Here is a 22,221-nt window from a genome sequence, read left to right as displayed (position 1 = left end):
TGCCACCCAGCTAGTTTAATACTCTTAGTTAGCGTATTGTCTGTCTTGTCTTAATGTTGGTTTATAATGGAACACTGTAACAAAAAAAAAAATTTTCCCCCAGGGATCAATAAAGTATTCTGATTCTAAATATGTCATACAAATTATAATTTAATTACCTTCATCTTCAGTATGAATGTGTTAATAACTAAAAAAGTGGCTCAAAAATTAGTTTAAGGGAGGTGCTCATCAGAACTACAAGCTGGGTTAGTATAGCTGTCATGGTTTGCAGGAATTTGACCCAAACAAGAGACTCAAAACAAAAGCTAAAAGAACACAAAAACTAGCCTTTATTAAGGTTGGCTGCAGATAGTACAAAAAAACTCAAACAGGCATGAGACAATGAAGCAGTAACAACCAGTGCAGGCTAACACAACAAGCACACACAACAAATAAACACAAGAGCAGGGCTATATATACATACAGAGACACTGAGGGTAATCAGGGCAAACGAGGATACAAGTGGGAAATGAGGAACAGCTTAATCTAATCAATACAAATGACACAAAGGAAATAAAACTAACAACAAGGCACAGAAGATGGAGGACTATGCAAGTACAACTGGAAATAACTAAATGAAATACTGAACACAGAGATGACAATTTGACATTAAGAGATAAGAAGGTATAGGTGAGTAAAGAATAAACAAAAACACAAGAAATCAATTATTTACACCACGAAGTGCAAAAGCCTGACCACTAAATCAGAAAGGTATAAACTAAATATCAAAATGGAAAAAGGAAAAAAGAAAGATTGTGACATTTGTAATTAGCATCAGTTTTTATTTTTATTTAGAGTCTTTGGGTGATTTCTAAGTTCTCTCATTTCTGTTTAGATTTCATTTAAAAAAATATTTACTTTCATTTAAGCTTTTATTAGATTTTAAAACCACATAAGGTGTTACAATAAAAACACTTGTCATGTAGTCATCCCTGTCTGAATAATTATACTATTCTAATTGCAGATTGATTTGACCAAAATGACTGAAGAACTTTTACAAAATACATTAACTGTATCCAGCTGTTGTGATTCAGCACTAAATGAAAGGCTTGAGAACACGTGGTATAGACTGTAATTCTTATTGTGAGAATTGCCATCAGTAATACAGTAATACAGTCTGATGATGCACGACTTGTTTGTATATCAACTTTTGATTCAGGACTCGCCAGCGAATTTTGTGGAGCGAGAGAGCTGCAATGAATAATAGATGTATTTTGGAAAATGAGTGTGATCCTTTAATTTCTTAAAGGAAAATAAACAAAATGGATAATTTAACAATTACCAGAAAACTCTTGTTGCCTTTCCTCCAGTCTTACTCTGCCTTGTTTGGTTTTTGCGACTTTCATAGTAAGGGAAAACACTACTCTAACACCACTCTAAACTCGGTGGCAGGGTACCTTTCATTTCTGGCCTCATTTTGTTGTTTGGTGGTTTGTTTTCTTCAGGCAACAGGGACCACAATAAGCACATTACAGCCTTTCATCATAAAATAATTTCTGGAGTGCTTTGAACATCAGACTGTGATGATGTATGTTTAATATTTTAAAAGCAGCTTCAGGGTTTTGGGCACCATATTTCAATAGTTTCCAAAGTATAGATAGTTCTCATTTTACAGTGTCCAACCAAATTGAACTTCCTAGAAATAAACACCATTACTTGCAAGAGCACGGCATTGTTATTTGCTATTTATCTGATGTTATTTGAAATTCGATGTAAAAAGTTAGAACAATTTTCTGGCATAAAATGTGGTTAATTTGAAGAAGTAAAACACCAGCAAACTGCTATAAATCCCAGTGCTGAGGTCTCACTGAGTAAGCCATTTAATATACCACTAAATACTGGCCACTGGAGCATGCTGTCTTTGTATAGAACAATTTGAGATGTATTAAACATGTAAGTGTGTGAGTGCAGGGATTAAATGAATGCATTGCTTTTATCCTTACTGTTGTCATTTGATTGAATTTCCTCATCATATTCATTGGGATGCACTTGGTCCAATCCTGCAATAGGTTTAAAAAGATTTCCCTTACAACCATGAACATATTGTCACACAAAAGTCTTTTAAGTCCAAGTTTCTTTGACTTAAATTAATATAAAATAAACTCCCCACAATTTTAGAGAAGAAATGGACAGTCTAAGTCCAGTCAGGCCTCGAGCAAAACAACACAACGGTCAAGGAAAACAGAACAAGAAAAAAGGTAAGTTCCTTCAGATATACAGTATCACTGCAGTGTAGAGAGACTTATTGCTGAGGCACAATTAACTGTTGCAACAAATAAAGTTACAACAACACTAGCTTCATCAAGTTTACACTAACTACCTGCAAACTCTACTTACCACTGTGTGACCTTTGGCACAATGGCAATTATTTGATGTCCAGCACCCTTTGCAAGAAGATCTATTATTTACTGTCCCATTTTATTTATTTATTTTAATTCTGCAAAACACTAAATAAGAAAGGCAAGTAAGAAATGAATGAAATAAAAGAAAAAAGTTATAGAAGCTGCATGTGTTTGGTAAGTGGCTGAGAAAAGGATCCTGACGATATTACAGCTTCTAATGGTGATAGTTACATGTTCGACAGCCCACCGTTCACCACTGGCTTCACCACAGATAAGTCCTCAATTCCCACTCAGGGCAACATTAGCTGTCTCCACTGCGTCCACAGGTTGCCTATAAATCATTGCCATGCAGGCCAACAAGGCAGTAATAGAGACAGATAGTCCCTCTTAGACTGCATTAATGAACTGTTGTTCCTGGAACCAGGGAAGCCAATGAACGGATCAATACTGCATTGTTTTCTGCTTTGCAATCACTGCAGACTCAACATCTGTTCACTATGAGCTCAGGTAGGCAATTAATAAGAGGGCAACCTACATTTCATTAAATAAAAAATTTATAGATCCTCAAGAATGAATGTATCCGCCTCCATTTTGAGCTCACTAGAGGTGGAATGGCTGTAGTCCAACTTTCCTATTCGGGCTGCATTTATCTGCTCATTTCACTTTTTTTCAGTTCCAACGTTCATGATGATATTTTTAAAAACGCACAAGTGTACACAAATTCCAGTTAATTTGTAGCTCAAGCACAAGCTTGAGAATCAGCATATATCACACATTCAAATCAACAATAAATACTGAATGAATACTGTCTATTTTAGGTCTTTCTAGAGAACCTTTTACATTTTTTATCACAATGCAGCACATAATTTTCTAAACCAATACAGACCCACACATCATCAATAATCAAGGTTCTGCTAATTGATTTTTCTGATACCCTGAAGAAGTGAATCAATACCCATAGCTATACTAGTTAAAATGTAAATGACAAAAAGTCAGCAAAAAAAAATCCTATTTTTTGTCATCTTTAACTAATCTACCAACTTCATAATTCTTCATAATGTTGTGATTCACCTTTTTTTCTTTTCATTTCCTGTCATGTCTGCTGTTCCCTCCCTGACTTTCCCTTCTTCCTTCCTTCCTTCCTTATTATCCCTCCTTTTTCTCTTCTAACATCCCCTAGAGTTCTTGTTTCATAAAACCCTCTCCTTCTTCTTCTCTCCCTCTCCATTTGATTTTCTACCCTTTAAACTTCTGCTCTTTTCACCCACCGATTTTCCCTGTCTCCCCTTTTCATGACTTTTTAATTGTATTTCATTCTCTCTTCCTCCATTTTCCCTTTCCTACTCCCGTATTCTCTTCTTTTCATTCTTTTCTTTCACACTGTCGCAACTCTTCTTCCTTCTGCACCTTCCCTTTCTCCTCCATCCTCATCATCATCCCTCCTCTTCCTCCCTCCCTTATATCCCCTCCCCTCTCTCTCACAGCATTTCCTGAATTCCTTGTTCTCCAGATGATGAACGAGTGGTTGTTCCACTCATCCATCTACCGGGCAGCCTCATCTATCTATCTACTGCCTGCCCCCCCCCCCCCCCCCCACACACACACACACACACACACGGCATATATAAAAAAAAAACCACAAACATGCACACTGGAACACACAACCAACATGAAACCCAGACACAAACTGAAAGTGTCTACAATGAAATGAAGTGTATTTGAATAAACTTGGCCCTGCACACAAACATGCAAACACACACACATATATATATCCTCCAGCAGGATGTGTCAGTACAGCTTCTGATTAAAGAGCCTCTATAGAAAATCAATACCTCTTTCATTACAGCCTTACCTCTCTTTGTCTCTCTCTCTCTTTCTCCACCTTCAGTCCTTTTCTCTCCATCAAGGCTTCCCTGCCTCATCCCTCCAGCTCTTCACTTTGCTTTGTTTCAAAAATGTTTTATTATAAAAGCATTGGAGTGGAGTACAACAAATTGACTGTTGACAAATCATAATATACAAACTGCTGTACAATATAGTCAAGTAAATAAAAGCACGAGTTCAGTTGTGCAGTTTTTATTGATTTAATATCAAGTTGTACTTGTACCAAGTTCCTCAAAAAGTAGACCTTACTCTTAGGTCGTATAATGAAAAAAAGGGCCCTTTTTCACAGCAAGCCAACAAACCATTTGAAATCACTCCTGATTTAAAGTTGCTCTTCTTTGTCCATCAGAAGAATGAAGGACTAAAAGCATAATAATTCTTCACAACTGAGGCACCAGGAAACGAGACACAACAACATCATCATTTTTCAGTCTGTCTATTGATAAAATTAAATCATCAGACCAATAAATAAATACATCCATTGCTCTTCCTGCTTGGTAAACAACCATATCATCAAAGAGCCACACATCCGGTGCATAATGCAGGGTCTCCCATATAAATTCTAAGCCACCACCATTCTCACAAGCTGAGCAGTGTTTAACATGAAAATCAGTCTAACCATAATGTTTAAGAATTGCAGTGTACTCCTTTTAGAGCCAAATTAAAATGAAAATTTTTTACATTCATCAACTTGAATTAGCAGCTTAGCAACCAGTTTGCCTCTTTTGGTCAGCTGTAAGCTTTTTATTGAACCCCTTATCTCTCAGTTCATGTTACCTTCATAGCTGAATAAAATAACCCTGGTTCTTTTTTTGTAATTCAATTTCTTTTCACTAGACATTGTTCAAGGGAGCACAGGAGTAGAACATATTAACCTGTTATTTCACGTGTAGCTTTGTGGTAGTCATATAATAAACATTAGTAAAAAATGTAAGCAGTAGTGAACTGATTAATTAGATGTGATCAGACATTATTAAATTGCTCTGAAAATGCTTTAGTTTTAAGTCAAGAGTGTGTCTTGTGGCTTTACCATAGTGATGGCCGTTGAGGGTCATGTCTGTGTGGTAACTACTGTGCTTTCATCAAAGTGAGCGGAAATATTTTTACATGGCCACAGAAATACACCTGAATATGCCGAGGTCTGTGTCCTTGATTAATAAAAGTACAGTCATAAATACCTTATAATTTATATACATATGACTTGTCTAAACTGATTTCTTTCTTGTGTTTTACTTGTTTTTCACCACCTTCACCTTTGCAGTTGTGGATTATGGGATCAACACTTAATTCAGCCCCCTAGAGGAGATTAAAGACTGAGCTGTTAAAATCCGTCCACTCTGGATTTGTCTGGTAAAATAACATGTACTGCAAACCTTGCATCAATTGGGATGGAATATATGCTGTAGTGACCTGTTTTAACATATTTCCATGACAGAGTGCATTTTTTTAAGCACTTCTTCTAAGCACTGACAGAAGACACTACAGCTGAGTGTGGGCTTTGCAGGTTACAGATGCATCACAATCTTCCCATCAAACAAATGAACTGAAAAGTAGGAGTTTTGTGTTTGATTTGCTTCATTAGCACAAATGCAGACTTAGTCGTTATTCATACCGCATCACTTAAAAACTGTAAAATTGTGGGAAGAGTCACGTTATTTTTTGCATTACCTCACATATAGTGTGTTGTTTTTTAAAGTCACTGTCAGTGGACATATTCTCATGCATTAGTATAAGGACATGTTTTACAGCAACCTTGAATTCTAATGAGAAACTTTGAAAGCTTTGATTATAATTCCTGCTCAATCACACTACATTTACACATAATCAACATACACCCATGCAAACATGCGCGATTACCACACGGGGATACTTTGGATTTTAACATAGCCTACTCACCTAGACTCACCAAAACACATTCATTCTTAAAAACAAACGCTCCATTGCTTCTTGATTTCAACTGAATCCCTCACAAACACACTCATACTGAAGGCTGAGTGCTTTCTGTCTTGCACATGGATCAGTGCCGGTCCAAGTCAATTGTCATTGGCAGCTGATTCCTTTCTGTCTCTCCTAACCAAGCCATTTGCAGTCCACTCCAATCAAAACAAACTGAGATGGACTTGCAATGCTGGGCTCATCAGCTGCTTCTGACCTGACATCGGCCCATGCGCGGCACACATCTCAATTATTTTCTAATTTTAGCTTGTTTTTCATCTGGAATACTGAGGCCCGAGGTATAGGCAGGATTATAATGTATTTGGGATTCTTCAGAATAAACTTATGCTACATCCTGCGAGGTCATGCTTAGATCAGGATCTATCCTGATTTGGGGTTATGATACTTATATAGGAGAAATATAAATCCCCCAAAAGATGGGCCCCATAATTGAAGAAGACATGCTTTTGTAATTTTTATATTAATATAATTCTTAGACATTTTTTTAAAATCACCTTGATTTAAGATATTTCTCATCAAAATATGTTAAAATTAAAGATATTCTATATCTCTAGTTTGTATATTTTTGATGTCTTCATGATTAAAGTACCCAACAAAATATCAAACATTTTAAAAAAGCCTTTTTTTTTAAATATGTTTAGCAGTCATATTTATACAAACCTAATAACAATGACGGAAAACATTTTTCCAGTGTAATATTCATAACAAAAATGACTACTTTTACTATTTTTCTGCAAATCATACACAGATATTTGGTATTCAGCTAAAAAACAATAATACAATGTTTCACCCAGGAAAAGTGCAGAAATATGAAGACATCCAGGCAGAATGCAGAAGGATGCTGGAGACTGTGAGCATACATGAAAGGATAAAGACAGCATGCTGTAATCTGGTCCAATGTGTCTTTTTGGAATGGAAGAACTGTCCTTGTTTATCTCAGCGTCAATACAAAGTTGAAATAAGTCCCCAAAATCATGATAAATGATAAATAAATAAATAAATAATAAACTTTTTTGATAGAAACAGTTGACCAATGCCATTTAAGCTAGCTACTTTAGTGCTCAAAAGAAAACCTAAATCCATAGACACAATCACCACTATGTATCCATTACATGCACATTACATCAACACCAAATTGAACCCCAAAAAAGTTTCATAACAACTTTCATAATGACTACCCTAACTCTTCTTTGGCATGTTGGGAAAAATCACAGAAGAGTAACCAAGATGAAAACGTGTGGTGAAGCTAAGCTGAGTATAAGATTCCTTTTATTTATTTATTTATTTTTATTGTTAATAGTAATTTTAGCGTGTGGCCTGTGAACCTTTCTCTGCTTATGAAGTAGGACATGCAAGGAATAGGTTGAGAAGCACTTGTCTAAATCAGACATTCATCTTTTTTATTGGTATGGTACAAGGCACATGTTCATGTCTGACTGCAGTGATAGCTCTGATTTTGTCTTAAAATAACCAAAAAAATATATATAATTCCTTATTCTCTAAAGTGCTCAATCTATTTCATAGCTAACCTTGGTGATGTTAGAATGCAGTGTGTTGCTTGCTGGGGAACTGCGGATGGAGGTTGGTTGATGAGAGAGCCAAACATGTGATAAAAACCGTGGGTTTCAAAAGAATGAATAGTAGAGCCCCTGTAGAAAACTGAACCACATCTGAGTTTCTCTCTGATATTTATTATAACCATAAACCATACTCCCTCAGAGGAGCCACTGATTTATTTCTAAAAATGACGTCTGATATGAAAGTTTCATCTAAAATATGAGTGTGCATAGAGACACTTTACAAAGTATTTCTGTTGTCAGTTGATTGTGATGGAATCAGACTATACAAGTTGCTGAATATAAACTCATGAAGTTAATTTGATCATTTTTACTTCTAAAGTTAACAGCAGTCAAAAAAATTATTTTTTCCTTTTGCTTATTTAGAGTTAATAAAACTATCGATATGAAAAGTGACTTCTGAAACAAATAACAGCAGAACTGAATGATATAAGAATGATGTAAGAGTAAGATTCCAGTCTTTTGAGACATTTATTATTTATTGCTTCATTATTATGTAGAACCACGATATTCATTATTTTTCTTAACAAACATGCATAGCTGCACTCTAAACAAACACACATATGGAGAGAGAGAGAAAGAGAGAGACTGCACAACACACGCTACTGGCACTCATCATTAAACAGTGTAGTTGGCATATTGCTTATACTGCAGCCTCTTTGTGATCAGTCTCTCACCATCGCAGCCCAAAGCTGAGGCTGGATGTTGCACCAATTAGAACCAAACAAACAAATAACAGGCAAACTCAGCTGACAGGGGGGCTGATGGGAACTCAGTGCTCATTTAATGGCCTTTTGTTTTTTTCCTGGAAATTCTCAGTGTCATAATAAAAGATAAAGGAGATTTCACAGATAATAAATAGAAAACACTCAATCACACTGAGTTATGAGGCAACTTTAGTTCTGTTTTATTTCCAAATTAGATTTATTTTTTTGTTAATTAACAGCCCCGTTGTGTCACGGCGGGAGGCAAAACCTAAACTCAAACCTAAACTGGAAAAATCTAGACTATGACAATTTTGACAAAGTTACATGAACATGATCTCAACAGAGTCATGAAATACTTTAACCTGACATGACATGGAGGGAGATAAACAGACAACCTGACAAAGACTGAATGAAAACACACAGACTAAAAACACACAAGAGCTGCTCAGGGGAAGTGGAAACACTTGGGGAAACAGCTGACTGGAATGAACATAATGACGCCACAGGGGAAGTATAGCAAAACACATACAACATGGAAACACCTGACTCTTCAAAATAAAACAGGAAACATTGAGAGATGTAGACACTGCAACACAAGCCTGACAATATGGAACAGACATAAAACACAAGGAGAGACACATGAGAACAGATAAGGGAGATGAGACCACGGGCATAACTAACAATAAAACACTGAGGACAAGACAGACTACATAGAGGAGTAATAGAAGAGTAATAGAAGAAACAAAAACTAGAATGAAATCAACTACATCCTAACTTCTAACAGCAACATGAGAACTTAACATATTTTCAATATAACATAAGAAATCAAAAATACAAAATAAACTCAAAATGCTAGGTCACAGACCCAGCCTGTGACGCAGTATTCATTAACATGGGAAGAAGGGTAACAATGTAAAAATATAGGTTACTGTTTCCACTACTTTGATACTAGGTAGAAATACAGTGGTCCCTTGGTTTTTGCTGGAGTTACATTCTACAAATAACCCGCGATAGGTGAAATCTGCGAAGTAGCCAACTTTATTTTTTACAATTATTATAGATGTTTTAAGGCTGTAAAACCCCTAACTACACACTTTATACACTTTTCTCAGACAGGGATGAACATTTTCACACTTCTCTCTCTTGTTTAAACACCCTCAAAGTTCAAACCTTCGTAGAAAAATAAGTCCAGTATTATAGAATAAAACCAAAGATCAAACCCTGTTTTCAGGTCCAGAACATGGGAATAGAGCAGCTGCCAGAGAATTAACCCTTTTAAGACCTACCATAGAACCAAGTCCGCCAGAGCTTATCTTTATATTTTTACATGCTGTAGTGCCATTTTTGGGAGCATTTCAAGGTGTTATACATCAATACAACACGTAGCCCAAATTTTAATAATATGTATGCATTAAGTCCATAATAACTACATAAATTGCAAAAAAAAGTGCAATAAACTACAAATAAATTGAAAATCGTTTTTGGATTTTTTTCAAATAAATTTCTAGTTAGAGAAATTTAAGAGGTTTATCCCTCAAAACTCTAAATACAAAAAAGTTGCACAAAATAGTTTCCAACAACAAGAAATGTATTTTGAGTGTCTTCATAGTTTTAATTTTGAGATACACCAATTTTTATGTCCTGCAGGAAAAACAAAAATAAATATTATAATGCAAATTTGCAAAAAAAAAAAAATGCATAAAAATAAACTATTTCCAGCAGTGCAATTTGAGTTCTGAGCATCCCAGAAACTATTCAGAAAAACATGAAGTCAAACATAATTTTTAAAAACACCAGTATAGGCTTATAGGGCCCCGAAGGTAAAAAACGACATTTTCCGCGAAATTATGTCACTTCCAGTTTCGGGCAGTTAATGGCGGACATGCTATAGTTCGTGCTGACGTCTATTCTAACGTAGGAAGTGTTATGAACAGCTGATCGGATCGGCAAAGCGTGTTTCTGGAATATTATATTTTTGTTGCTGCAAGTACTTTTTCTGCAGTTTTTGCAAAGCCACATGTGGAAGAAAACCGTGACCTAGGACAAGCTGGTGGCATAAGATGTAAGTACAACTCCTCTGGTTTCATATGCAAAAAACATTATTGCGCTAGCTTACGTGGTTCCGGTTCTACAGGGATTTAAAAATAGTTATGCAAAACCGAGCGTGCCCACTCCGACTGGCTTTAAAGGGTTAATGAATCAATTGTACGGAAGTAGAAGAAGCAAGAAGAATGAGTTGCGTTAAGTTTGACTTATCTGACTGTTTTGTTTCGCTTAATGCGCCTTATAATCCAAAAAATACGGTAACTTCTACCCTCCTATAGCATGTCCAGAAGTCCAACATTTTGTGTGATGGCTAGCATCTTCCTCTGCCTTTTGGGTGCTACTACGGTTGCCTTTGATGGTGCAAAATGTTTCGTCGACATTGTTGTGTTTTGTTGAGGAGAAAACTTACAAACATACACTACAGCACTTCAGAGTCACACTGCTAGCGATTGAAGATTTATGTAAATTTGACAATCTGAACGCATTCTGTACTGTACAGGAGACACAGCATGGAGGAGATTGATTGACAGTGGTTTACAGCTGATCAGGATGCAGAACCCAATGCGCTGTGTAAAAAAGGAAAAAAAAGCATGCAAAATTGAGCACAAAAATAATCCACGAAACAGCGAGGCTGTGAAAGGTGAACCGCGTCATAGCGAGGGACCACTGTAACTCCTTAGTTGGTCTATTTCTAAACTTTTGTTTCTACCTAATACAATGGAGGAAAATAAAATTTAGTTTAGTTTTTGTGCATGTTTTTTTTTCCAAGTTACAGTTTCCTGCAGTGCCAGAGGAACTTTTTCCTGTGTTGCAGGGAATTCCTTGTGCTTCCTCTCCACTGGCGCAGAAAAACTTACTTTAAATCCAAATCCACAATCCACCACAAATGTGTATTTTTTCTTTTAAATGTGTCACCACTTCTTTCTGCCCATGTCCTCTCTTTATCTTTACCTCTACAATCCTCTGATTGTCTGTATGCTTCTCTCCATCTTTCTCCCTGCAGGAAACAGGAAGAAGAAAAACACTACGATAGTAAGATACAACAACTGCGGCTCCTGCCACTGGCTATAAATTGGCATTCCAGTTGATTGGCACTGCGGGCGGTTAACACTGCAGCAGATACAGGATGTTAATGGGAACCACAGCCCGAGGATAAAATCACAGTCTTGACTCTGTGTGTGTGTGTGTGTGTGTGTGTGTGTGTAATTGATGGGCACTTTTAGCATTTCTGTGCAATACTTGTATTTTTCATGCAGACATTTCAAAATCATTAAAATGGACATCTCAGTGTTGTTGCATTTTTATCTATATTACCACAGGCTACAATTGTACCGTGTGTGTCTGACTGATTAATTCTTGAAAAAAAAAATCTGTCAAGCCCAGTTATCTGTCAGTTTAAAGTCATTAGATTCTGTCTTGTGGCCTCCTTGTTTCAGGTTCGAGTGATGAGAAAGTTGAAAACTAATGCCCTTTATGATCGTTGGGTCTCTCTTGTTGGCTGAAGGTTTGTATATCTGTGTCTCAAAAGCAGTCACCCTAGGTGAAGATGCTCAGTCCAGTGTTTGTTAGCATGTGCTTAAACATATTTGTTAAGCACACGCCACTTTAAATACTTTTAACACTTTCTGAGTGGGATTCTTTTTTCACTTTTTCCTCAAGTTTCTCGCCACTTTGCAGATGCAGATTTTGCATAAAATATATTCACATTACACAAATAATTCATATTGGTAAGCAATACACAAAAACGCCAAAGCAACTTTGCAAATCACTGGCAGAACTATTTTGCTAGGTTTCAACAAAAAAAGAACAAAAAAATAAATACAAAGCCTTCTGGTGAGTAAAACTGAATGTAAACAAGAAAATGCTATGGGGCACCTTGAAGGAAAATTTGAACACAAATTCATAACCACTCCTGTGTTTACTCATTTCCCCATCTCCCAAGGACAACTCTTCATACTGGATGATCCTACAGGACAGGTTTTACATTAACAAATGCCCACATTCCCTACTACTAATGCAGGAAGTATGATATTATGCAGTGCGAGGTGGTAAGGTAGTAGATACCAGGACTGGGGATGTGGGGGTGGATTGGATATGAGTTTAATCTTTAAAGTAACCCTGTGCATGTAGCGTCTGCAGATGCTGCAACATTGATAATCAATGAAAGAGGCTATACCAGAGTGTAAGTGGTACATATGCACTTCAGGAATGTTCTTCTCAAGAGTCATTATTTTTTTACATGAGGTGTGCACAGCCCTTTTTACACACATATGAATCATATAGTGTTTGACTAAATGATACTATGAGAATATGGGAAATGTCTCCAGGATTTGTTGTTCGTACTAACTGGCAGTTGCTTAGTAACTTTACACACACATAGTTTACTGCAGTCTGTACACGGTAATTTAACTTTGCTACATAAACTCAGTGGAAAAACTTCACAGTGCAATGCTGGGTCCACATACTAAAGCTCACTGTCTTGTTTTGCCTGTGACTCACAGCCAGTGTGCTGCACATAAAGATGCTGAAAATATGCTTTCACTGTAACCACAGGGTACAACTCAAGTTTGCATTGCATCTTCCTTAACAATCCCCTTTTTTTTAAATTTCTTAAAATATTCAACCTCACTACTCTCAACCAAGTGTATCTCGTCACCTCATCTTAACCCTGTTACATGTGGAAATATTATTTGGGCAATCGCAAACTCTGTCGAGCATCATCTAAAATTTGTCCTTCAACTTCTGCTTTATTTGTCCTATTCTTATGCTCCTCTCTGTCCTTTTTCCTTTCAGTATTTGTTTTTTGTGTACACACACACACACACCTGCAGAGAGATGGACATGGTGGACAGAGCCCTGGGGTGAAGAATGCTGAATGTTCAGTCAAGTAAGAAACAAGGTGGGGGGCCCATTTGACCTCAGTTCCACATTCTCTTTTTCTCCAAAATCACCAGCCTTCATTCTTTTTCTTTTTTTTTCTGGGAGTAAGATTAGATGAGAGGAAACTTTAGTGGGTATGAAGGCCATTCCATACAGCATTGCAACAGAAACAGCACAAATATTAAATAATAAACACCACAAATCTGTTCTTTCTGATTTAGATACTAATCCCTCATCCAGGTGAAATGGCAGCGGTTTCATTTGTAACAGCATCGTCCTGCTGAAACATGACCGTGTATAAAATTTAAAGGTTAGTTTGCTGGTCAGGATAGTTTGTATTTATTTCAAAAGCAAAACATCAATTCAAATGTGTTTTTTTTTTGCCTTTATTATTTTTCGCTATTGTAGTAAGAGAATTTAGAAGCTGCAGCATTAGTCATTTGGTATTATTTAAAGAACACAAAGAGTTATCTTGCATCAAGATAAACAAGTGTCACCAAATTATTTTTTAATCTCACCAAATAACTACTTTAATATTTAAGTAAGGGAGGAGATAGCTCAGCAGGTAGAGCGTTCGCCCCATGATCAAAAGGTCGGGGTTCACCGAACGGCTACCCTGAGGTACCCCTGAGCAAAGTACCATCCCTACACACTGGTTCCCAGGTGCTGGATTGGTGGCTGCCTACTGCTTCACTGAGTGAATGGGTTAAATGCAGAGAGTAATTTCCCTACAGGGGATTAATAAAGTATGCAACAAAAGAGAACCCAAATGTACACAACTATTTACAACATAGTATAAATATATAACTTGATATGTGAGGTATGAACCTTTCTGCACAAATTTTTTGTACATCTGACTCTGTTATTTTTGTTTATAGACATTTTTTTCATCCCTTCAGTGAAGTCCATTCACCCTTATAAACCCACCAAGGGCCTTCCATATTTGCTCTTTTTGGAAGTTGTTTCCTCAGTAATCTCTAGAAACACAAAGCTTTATATAAATATATGTTTTCAGGGACAAATGTTTTGGTACTGGAACTAATTTGGTTTCCATTTGTGGCCATGTTTAATTGATCATTCACTTTAAGCAGGATTTGGGTGCAATATAAACAATCTGTGTGGTAGAACAAGAGTCTGTCTTTGCTAAAACTCCATCTTGAAACTACTGGCTATCATCCAACTACAAGTGAGCTTTTTGTTCACTTTTTGAATTTATCTACAGTCATAGACCAGTGAGCAAAATAGGAAGTCTTGGTCCAGATAGTGACTATGTTGAAAGCCCTACAATAATGTGACAGAGGCCAAGGGTTAACTCAAATGAGGCACGGTTGTCTTGCCTTATTACACTGATGGGTTGCACTCACACTGCCTTTAACAATCTGGGTGTGAACCACGCACAGGCTCGTTGTGGATCACAAGATCACCACATAAAGAGTTCACATTGGAACTAAATCAATTTTTTTAAAAGATAATAAATAATATTACATTTATTTATAGTTTGCTTCTCAAAAATAGGTTCACAAAGTGCTTGAGATATGTGCACCGATTCTGTGGCCTCTAACCCTGTTATTTTTATATCCTTGATCTTTCTCTGTCTCTATCTTTGTTTCAGTTTTTGACTCAAACACAAGTTACTTTCTGACACACAACTAAGCCTCAAATAACACACAAGCACAGGATGTGTTTAAACAGGATTAGATCCATACCATCCCGCAGCCTTATGCTTAAACATAAGCCTGACTAAATACCATAATGAGGCAACTGGATGCAAAGTCATGGCGCTTTTCCTCTATGTGTGGCAACCCATATATACTGCAAACTGCTTATGTATGCACACTTCCTTGAAAAAACATTTATAAATCCTGTTTATATTATAAACATTTAAATGCAAGTAAATACACTGAGTGGCTGCACACACACAGATACACCCTGAAGTGTCTTAAAACGGAGCAAGAAGAATAAAAGTGGGTGTGGAAAACAACCAAAAAGAACAAAGAGTGATGGCTTAAAATGCAAAGAGCAAACCAGCATAGAAAAGGGAAGAGGGCAAACAAGGCAAAGGCGAAAGACAGCGAAGAATATGGGAAGTAGTAAATGAATGTGAAGAGACAGGAGCAGGAGACTGAAAGTCAGGAAGCGTTCATTACGTACGGTGAAACTGAGTGACTGGCATTCGATGGGTGTTCAGTTGGCATTGCCAAGGCAACCAGGAGGCAAGTTATACAGAGAGGAGAATGAGACAAGTTATACCAATATTGTAACAACAAGATTAATTACCATAATCATTATTACTGTTGCTCAGTCATAAACAAAATACAAAAGCTCGAAGTCCAACCTAGTCTATGTACAGTGAGTTTAGAATGAGAAAAACTGGGGTTGGGTTTGAGATTTGCTCCAGTGGATGTTTGGCACTTTACAGCCAGGGCCAATAAGCAACAGACATAAATGAATTACACTAGGAGCAATTAAAGTAATGTAAATAAGGATTATTTTGTTCTTGGGAGGATGTTTTTTCTTGTGATAGAAGGAGCAGATTCGGTCTTTGAGTCTTTAAGCTAGAAAAGCCTTTTTTTTTTTTTCTATGTGATGATTCAGGAGCTTCTCTATTAAAACACTCGCAAAAATGAGCTTTAGACTTCTCAGATGTTTGCTTATGCTCCTTCCTTCACTGGTGTTACATTCTTTTACTCTTGTAAAACCAATCAAACAGCATGTAATTAGGTTCAGAATACATTCATTGTTTGTGCATACATTTTATATTCAGTTCCTTTATGTACAATTACTTTAATCTATATAAAACCACAGCTGTTCTTATGATCGAGATTTTCTGTATGAGTGTGTGGTGGTATTTAAGAAAACGGTTTATATTTAAAGGCAGCAGGAGTGCAAAACGGGGAGGACTTTATTAGAGGAAGCCACTGACACTGTGTCTTTGCAATTAAATAGAACTGACTTGTTTGAATAATAGCTATAGGTTTTTATATGTTAATATCTTTATGAAGCAAAACCAACACATTTGTCTCTTTGCCATTCTTACCCTGAAAGTTTTCCTGTGATGTAGAAATATGTACTGTGTATGCATAAATATACTCCAGTAACTGTAAAAGGCTTTTCTCATTCAGCAGCTGAACACATCCCTGTGGAATCCTTTCTACAATCCAAAGTTCATTCCAAAACTGTTGCTGAAGTTCCCACAAATGTAGCTACTGCTTTGGTTTGACACTTTGATTTTGATAGGATTTATGTCTGGAAATTATGCTGCTCTTCCGATATTTGAAGCTTTTTCTTTCAAGGTTTTGGATCACATTATAATGCTGAAGGACAAATCTGTGACTGATAGGTCTGTATTTCCATGGGACTTAGGGTTTTTTTCTCAATATAATATTAAGCACTTCAGCACAACATTACCTCCAATAATACAGGACATGGAGCATCACTGTGTGGTTATACACTCTTTGTTCAGAGAGTGACACCAGCAGAATTGTTTATATTACATTTCAAGACAAATTTGAATCACCAATAGTCGCAAATGAGCCAATTTCTTAATCATTAAAAAGTGCTTCTTTTGAATACATTTTTATTTAATTTACTAAAATATTGATGTTTTATCATGTTTTTATTGCAACATGCTGACATCAGCCTGATGGCATCAGCAGTTTTTATAGATCATTTATGGTAATAATAATATTACATTTTGTTTCTAAAAACCAAGGTCACTGTACAAAGCATAGAAGACAAACAGTAAAAAGGATAAAAACAACATTAGACAATAATTGGAGGCAATGTTTAAATAGAATAGAATAGAATAGCCCTTTATTGTCACTGTACATGTACAGTGAAATTATGGGAGACTAAGACTAATTATAAAGAGAGTAAGCCAGTTTGAAGAGATGGGTTTTGAGTTTTGACTTGAAAGGGAAGAGAGCTGGTATTTCTAATATCAGGAGAAAGTGAATTCCAGAGCTGGGGAGCAGAGCGACTGAAAGCTCTGTTGCTCATAGTGGAGAAACGGGCAAGGGGAACCATAAGGTGAGCGGTGGATGAGGACCTAAGGGAACAGGAGGGAGTAGCTAATGTCAGCATTGGTAATTTGGAAATCAGGTCTAGTATATATTTTTATGTCATTCTGAAGTGAAACAATATATTGAAAAAATAGCTCAAACAAAGAAAGTGCTTATGTCCCCGAATGACTAATGTATTGCTTTAAATTTTGGAGATGATCCTGGCTTGTTCCTAATTCGTGTGACCTTGGCCTTTGACCTATGACCTTCAAGCATGACATATGAAAATAGTGTGCTTTATTATATTTTTCCCTTTGATTGGAGCAGAACTGTCTGAAATATTTGGCTTCTATAAGATGTAAAAACCTGCTTTTTTAAGATGTTTTTATGCAGTGTGCAATTTTGCCAAACTTTCTGGCCTCATTGCGATGTTGAAGGGCATTCTATAAAACAAATTAGAAGTGTGTTGTGCAGCTCTCTCCATGCCCTTTGATATGATATATTATACTCAATATGTTTTAATTGTTTTTCAAGATCTTTGACCTCGGTCACTAACATTAAAGGTCAAGGTCAATTGCTTAGCCAAAACAGGCACTCATGTTCCCATGGTCTAGTAGTCCTGATCAAAAGTTTAAAACCATTTGAAAAATAGCAAAAAATTATATTTTTCATGGTTGGATCTTAACAAGGTTCCAAGTAGAGCTTGAAAATGCATCAGGAAGAAATGGGAGTGAGACAAAACATTTTTTTGTAGATGCAATTGAAAACAACATTTAAACTGCAACAGGCTGTTTTACAGCTGATCAAAAGTTTAACACCACACCTCCAAAAACCCCCGTAAATCCCCAAGAACAGGAATCCCCAAGAAGTTCCCAACATGAACTCAGTAATGAGTAGCTTCTTCACCGTGATTGTTTTCAATAAATTGAACGCTCACCCCCATTTGATCTGTGCATCTCAATAATTTGCTAATTGACAATATTACCCATTAAATAACTGATTTGCACTTGATAAAATACTCTATTTAGAAATTGTTAATCCATCATTTATAAAATATATAAATGATTTAATTAAACAGACATAAACGAATGAAAAAACCCACAGTGTTTACAGCTCCGTTTGTTCATTAAATACTAATGTGTGCAAATGTAAGACTAATATGAATGTAAAAATGTAGTAATGTAATTATAAATGATTAATTCAATATTTAGTAGTTCCTTACTAATCTGTAATACTAACACTTAAAATACTTTATTATTATGTTTTAAGTGAAACTGAAAAAACTGTGATTAAAATGAACTGAAATTAATTTCAGGAGAAATACGGTTTATGTGGGTGCTTTTTGCTCCAGATCCTTTACACTTTTCAGCTTGATGCTGAACCAAAGTACAGGTGAGAAACCTTCCCCACACTACAGCAGAGAGAAAAAAAAACATTGGTTTAAAAAAGGCAGCATTGCTAATGTGAAATAGGCTTCTGTTCATTTTTCAGTGTGAAAATGCTTTTTGGACAGTTGCAAATTTCAGACCAATTACTAAAAGTGTGGCACACCATTGATCAGAAAAAGGAAAAATGAGAAGCGGAATCCCACAAAGAGAGACTCAAAGAACAAAGTGAAGATCCCACAGAAGACTCGCATTCTTGTCTCCTGGTTGGAGGTCTGGTGATTGCATCATCCACTAACCTATCTGCCTCCTAACGTGCTTCCTCACTACTGTTTCAAAACATTTATCAATTCTGGCATGCTTCCAGTATATTACCCAGGTGCAAAGACAAAAAATTTTGATGAAGCAGCCTTTAGTTTTTCGAATGCTGAAAACTAAACTGCTGTGTTGAATAAAGCTTTTACGACTTTCAGGAAAAGGCGGTTTTCTAAGCATGGTTTGTGTTTTAGCCTGTTTGTTTTTCACTGCCTTTACTCCGTACCCAATGAGTTTTTCCACCCAAAAATCTCTGATTACAGGGATCATTGAGTTTCTAGCTCTATAGTAAGATCTTTGCCTTACAACATGAACCTGATTAAGATAACAGTTAATTTTATGTTGTGCGACATACTAAAAAAGTTAAATTATTCATCCTTCACAATATATAATATGAATATCCTTTGCAGAACATTACAAAATTATAATAAGAAACACAAAAGAGTTTCTAACAATTGGCTCTTCTGTGCGTGCTTGCTAACAACCTCTACGTAAATGCAAATCTATTGTTTCCGTATGCTGCTTCTGATCTCGCTCTCCTTCTTTTCTGTAAAACTTTCAGAGCTCTTTTTAACCTTTTCTTCATCATTATGATTCCTACCTTCTAACAATGCTCGCTGTTCACAAAGTAAATAACGTCTTTGGTTTGTGGTCACAGTTAATGCCAATAACCTTGTTTATTTCACCAAGACAAGAAGAGAAACAAGAACAGCAAGAGTTATTCAAGGGAGGAATGCATGCATGTTGCCACACAAAGCACTGAAGCGAAGAAGTAGCATGTCACTCAGTAACACACGCAAACATACTGTTTTTCATAAATGCATGATGAAACAACAACGCAAATAAAAAAGTACCTCTGCTGTGCTCCAGTGAAGGGGTTAGGTCACATCACCATCAAACACAACCAGAGTTTGAAGGGATTAGGACACAACATCTTTTCTTAAATCAAACTACGGTTCAAACTGAGCTTCATCTCTGTATCACTAAACAAAACAAAGGGTCAATTCACCAAGGAGTGAGAGAAGAGGAATACAAATACAGATGGGAAATGAAAAGCAATCAACTGGAACCAAAATGAGGTTGTTGTAGTACTTCTCCAAAATGTTAAACCCTTCACAGCTCAACCATATGTTCAAACTGCGTCATTGCTCTTGGAGATGTAATAAATTAAGACTAACATATAAAATATAAGACAGCAGAGGCTTGAAAGGCTGCTATACAATGGATCCATTGCAACTGATGAAAAGCAAGCTGGGTATTTGACATTCACAACACAAATTTGTGGGGACGAGTGTCTTAAACCCACCTTTGCTGCAGGATGTGCACACAACCAGGGCTGGTCTGGTGATCATTTGCCAGGCCCCTACCCTGCTCATGCACCTCATAGAACCAAGTTTAGTGTGGAAGGTGTGGTTGATAAAGACTTAATTTTAACTTTTAATTGTCACATGCCGCACTGCAGTGCAACAGCCGTACCAATCTGATCAAAAAGACAAACTCTTTCGGTATCAATAATCAAACATATATGCATATATTTGTTTTATGTTTGTTTTGTTTATATTTTTTTCATGTACTACTACTCGTGTGGCTTTACTAGTGCTTTGAGGATTTGACATATTTAATTGGACCATTTGGGCTATTTTGACCAATCACAGGCCAACTTAACTAAAAATCCCAGGGCTGATTTTTGGTCCCAGTCCAGACTTTCACATAACCTTTATCAAACAACTAGTTTTGATCTTCCATTTCACTCATCATTCACTTATTCTTTCTTTGTATATGTCATTCTTCCATACATATTAAAGTAAGCTGTTTTCCTCTAAGCAGTGCAAGCTGAGCACCATAGCAGCAGTCAGAAGATTTTTTCTTTTGTCTCTATTTGGGCTTAATAATTCATCTTCTCATTCCAGCCTGTTGTAAATGTACTCTGGTGGGAACTGGCTATGAACTAATTGATCAAACGCCGCTAGGAACCAATGATCCTTTTTCACCACCAATACCCACATTACTGCAGTATTAAACTTTCAGTACAAACCTTATTACTTATTTAATTCGTATTTATCCCACAATAATTTATTAAGCACCAGGTCTTTGGTTCCCAGTACCATTCAGCTGCTGGACATGTACACCTGAAGTTGACCTCTCTTGTTGCAAGCACAGTCTATTTGTCAGGTGCGCAACTCCATTAGAGAAGTTTTAGAGACTTGCTAAAAGGCAACTATGCAGGTTTTTATGCAAATAAAGAATACTATTCCTGTAATTATCTGGATATGTCTTTTATACCAAGATGGGCACTGTATATTGAAATGCAATGTAACAGCAGGAAAAGGGATAATTTTCTTCTTTTTGCATTACAAATAATTACTTACAACTAAAGTATTAATAGAACATTTGCACAAATATAGTATCTTGGATTTTAATTAGATATATTTTATGTTTAACATGTTATAGCATTCTAAGCAAGTAACCATTCCCTATAGCTGACCTTGGGAGTCACCAGAAATCCTAAACAACTAACTACCATAACTCCTATATAATCCACTAAGTCTTGTAAATGGGGTCTTCTCCCACAAATACGAGTACATAGTCAAATAAACAGGCTGCAAAATGCTGCAATTGTTGCATATACCTTATTTTACAACTTTTTTTGGACTAACAATATTTGCAGTTGCAGTTGCTGAAAGAAGGTAAGATGAGGTCACTTTTTACAATCTAAAAACAGTCAGCAGTAAACCCTAAGCTAAAAAAAGATGATTCTACAGGCATAATCATTTCCTGAGATCAGATGCTGGTAGAAACTTGGCTTGCAATTATAGAAATATTCAATGTTACAAATGCATTCTTTCAAAAATCACAGTTATAATGCAGTTTAGCTGCTTAACAGCTTACTTTGCAAGCACACAAAAGTTCATCAAAGGTCACAAGATGTTGCTAGTCAGCAACTATGAATGGCTTCTGGGGACCTTTTGAAAGTTGAATGCATGACATAAATTTTAATAAAGCACTCCTCTTTCTCCCAGCTCCCTAACCTCGACCCAACTTAAGTGTCTATGAGCAAAGACTGCGGAGACACAAAAACACAACATCAA

General features: G+C 36.4%; 1 protein-coding gene and 1 long non-coding RNA gene across 4 annotated transcripts in view; one reads left to right on the top strand and one right to left on the bottom strand.

Moving 5' to 3' along the window:
• Positions 1–22,221, bottom strand: part of raly (RALY heterogeneous nuclear ribonucleoprotein) — a 113,265-nt gene that overhangs the window by 52,098 nt on the left and 38,946 nt on the right. The window lies entirely within an intron of this gene.
• Positions 565–11,833, top strand: LOC120716331. Its single transcript, XR_005691870.1, has 3 exons — positions 565–669; positions 2,158–2,237; positions 11,555–11,833. It is a non-coding gene; the product is annotated as an uncharacterized LOC120716331 (long non-coding RNA).

The sequence above is a fragment of the Simochromis diagramma genome, unplaced genomic scaffold (assembly GCF_900408965.1).
Source record: "Simochromis diagramma unplaced genomic scaffold, fSimDia1.1 OVJJ01000320.1, whole genome shotgun sequence".
Taxonomy (NCBI): domain Eukaryota; kingdom Metazoa; phylum Chordata; class Actinopteri; order Cichliformes; family Cichlidae; genus Simochromis; species Simochromis diagramma.
Note: the sequence above shows the minus strand (reverse complement) of the source record. Positions and strands in the feature narration are given on the sequence as shown.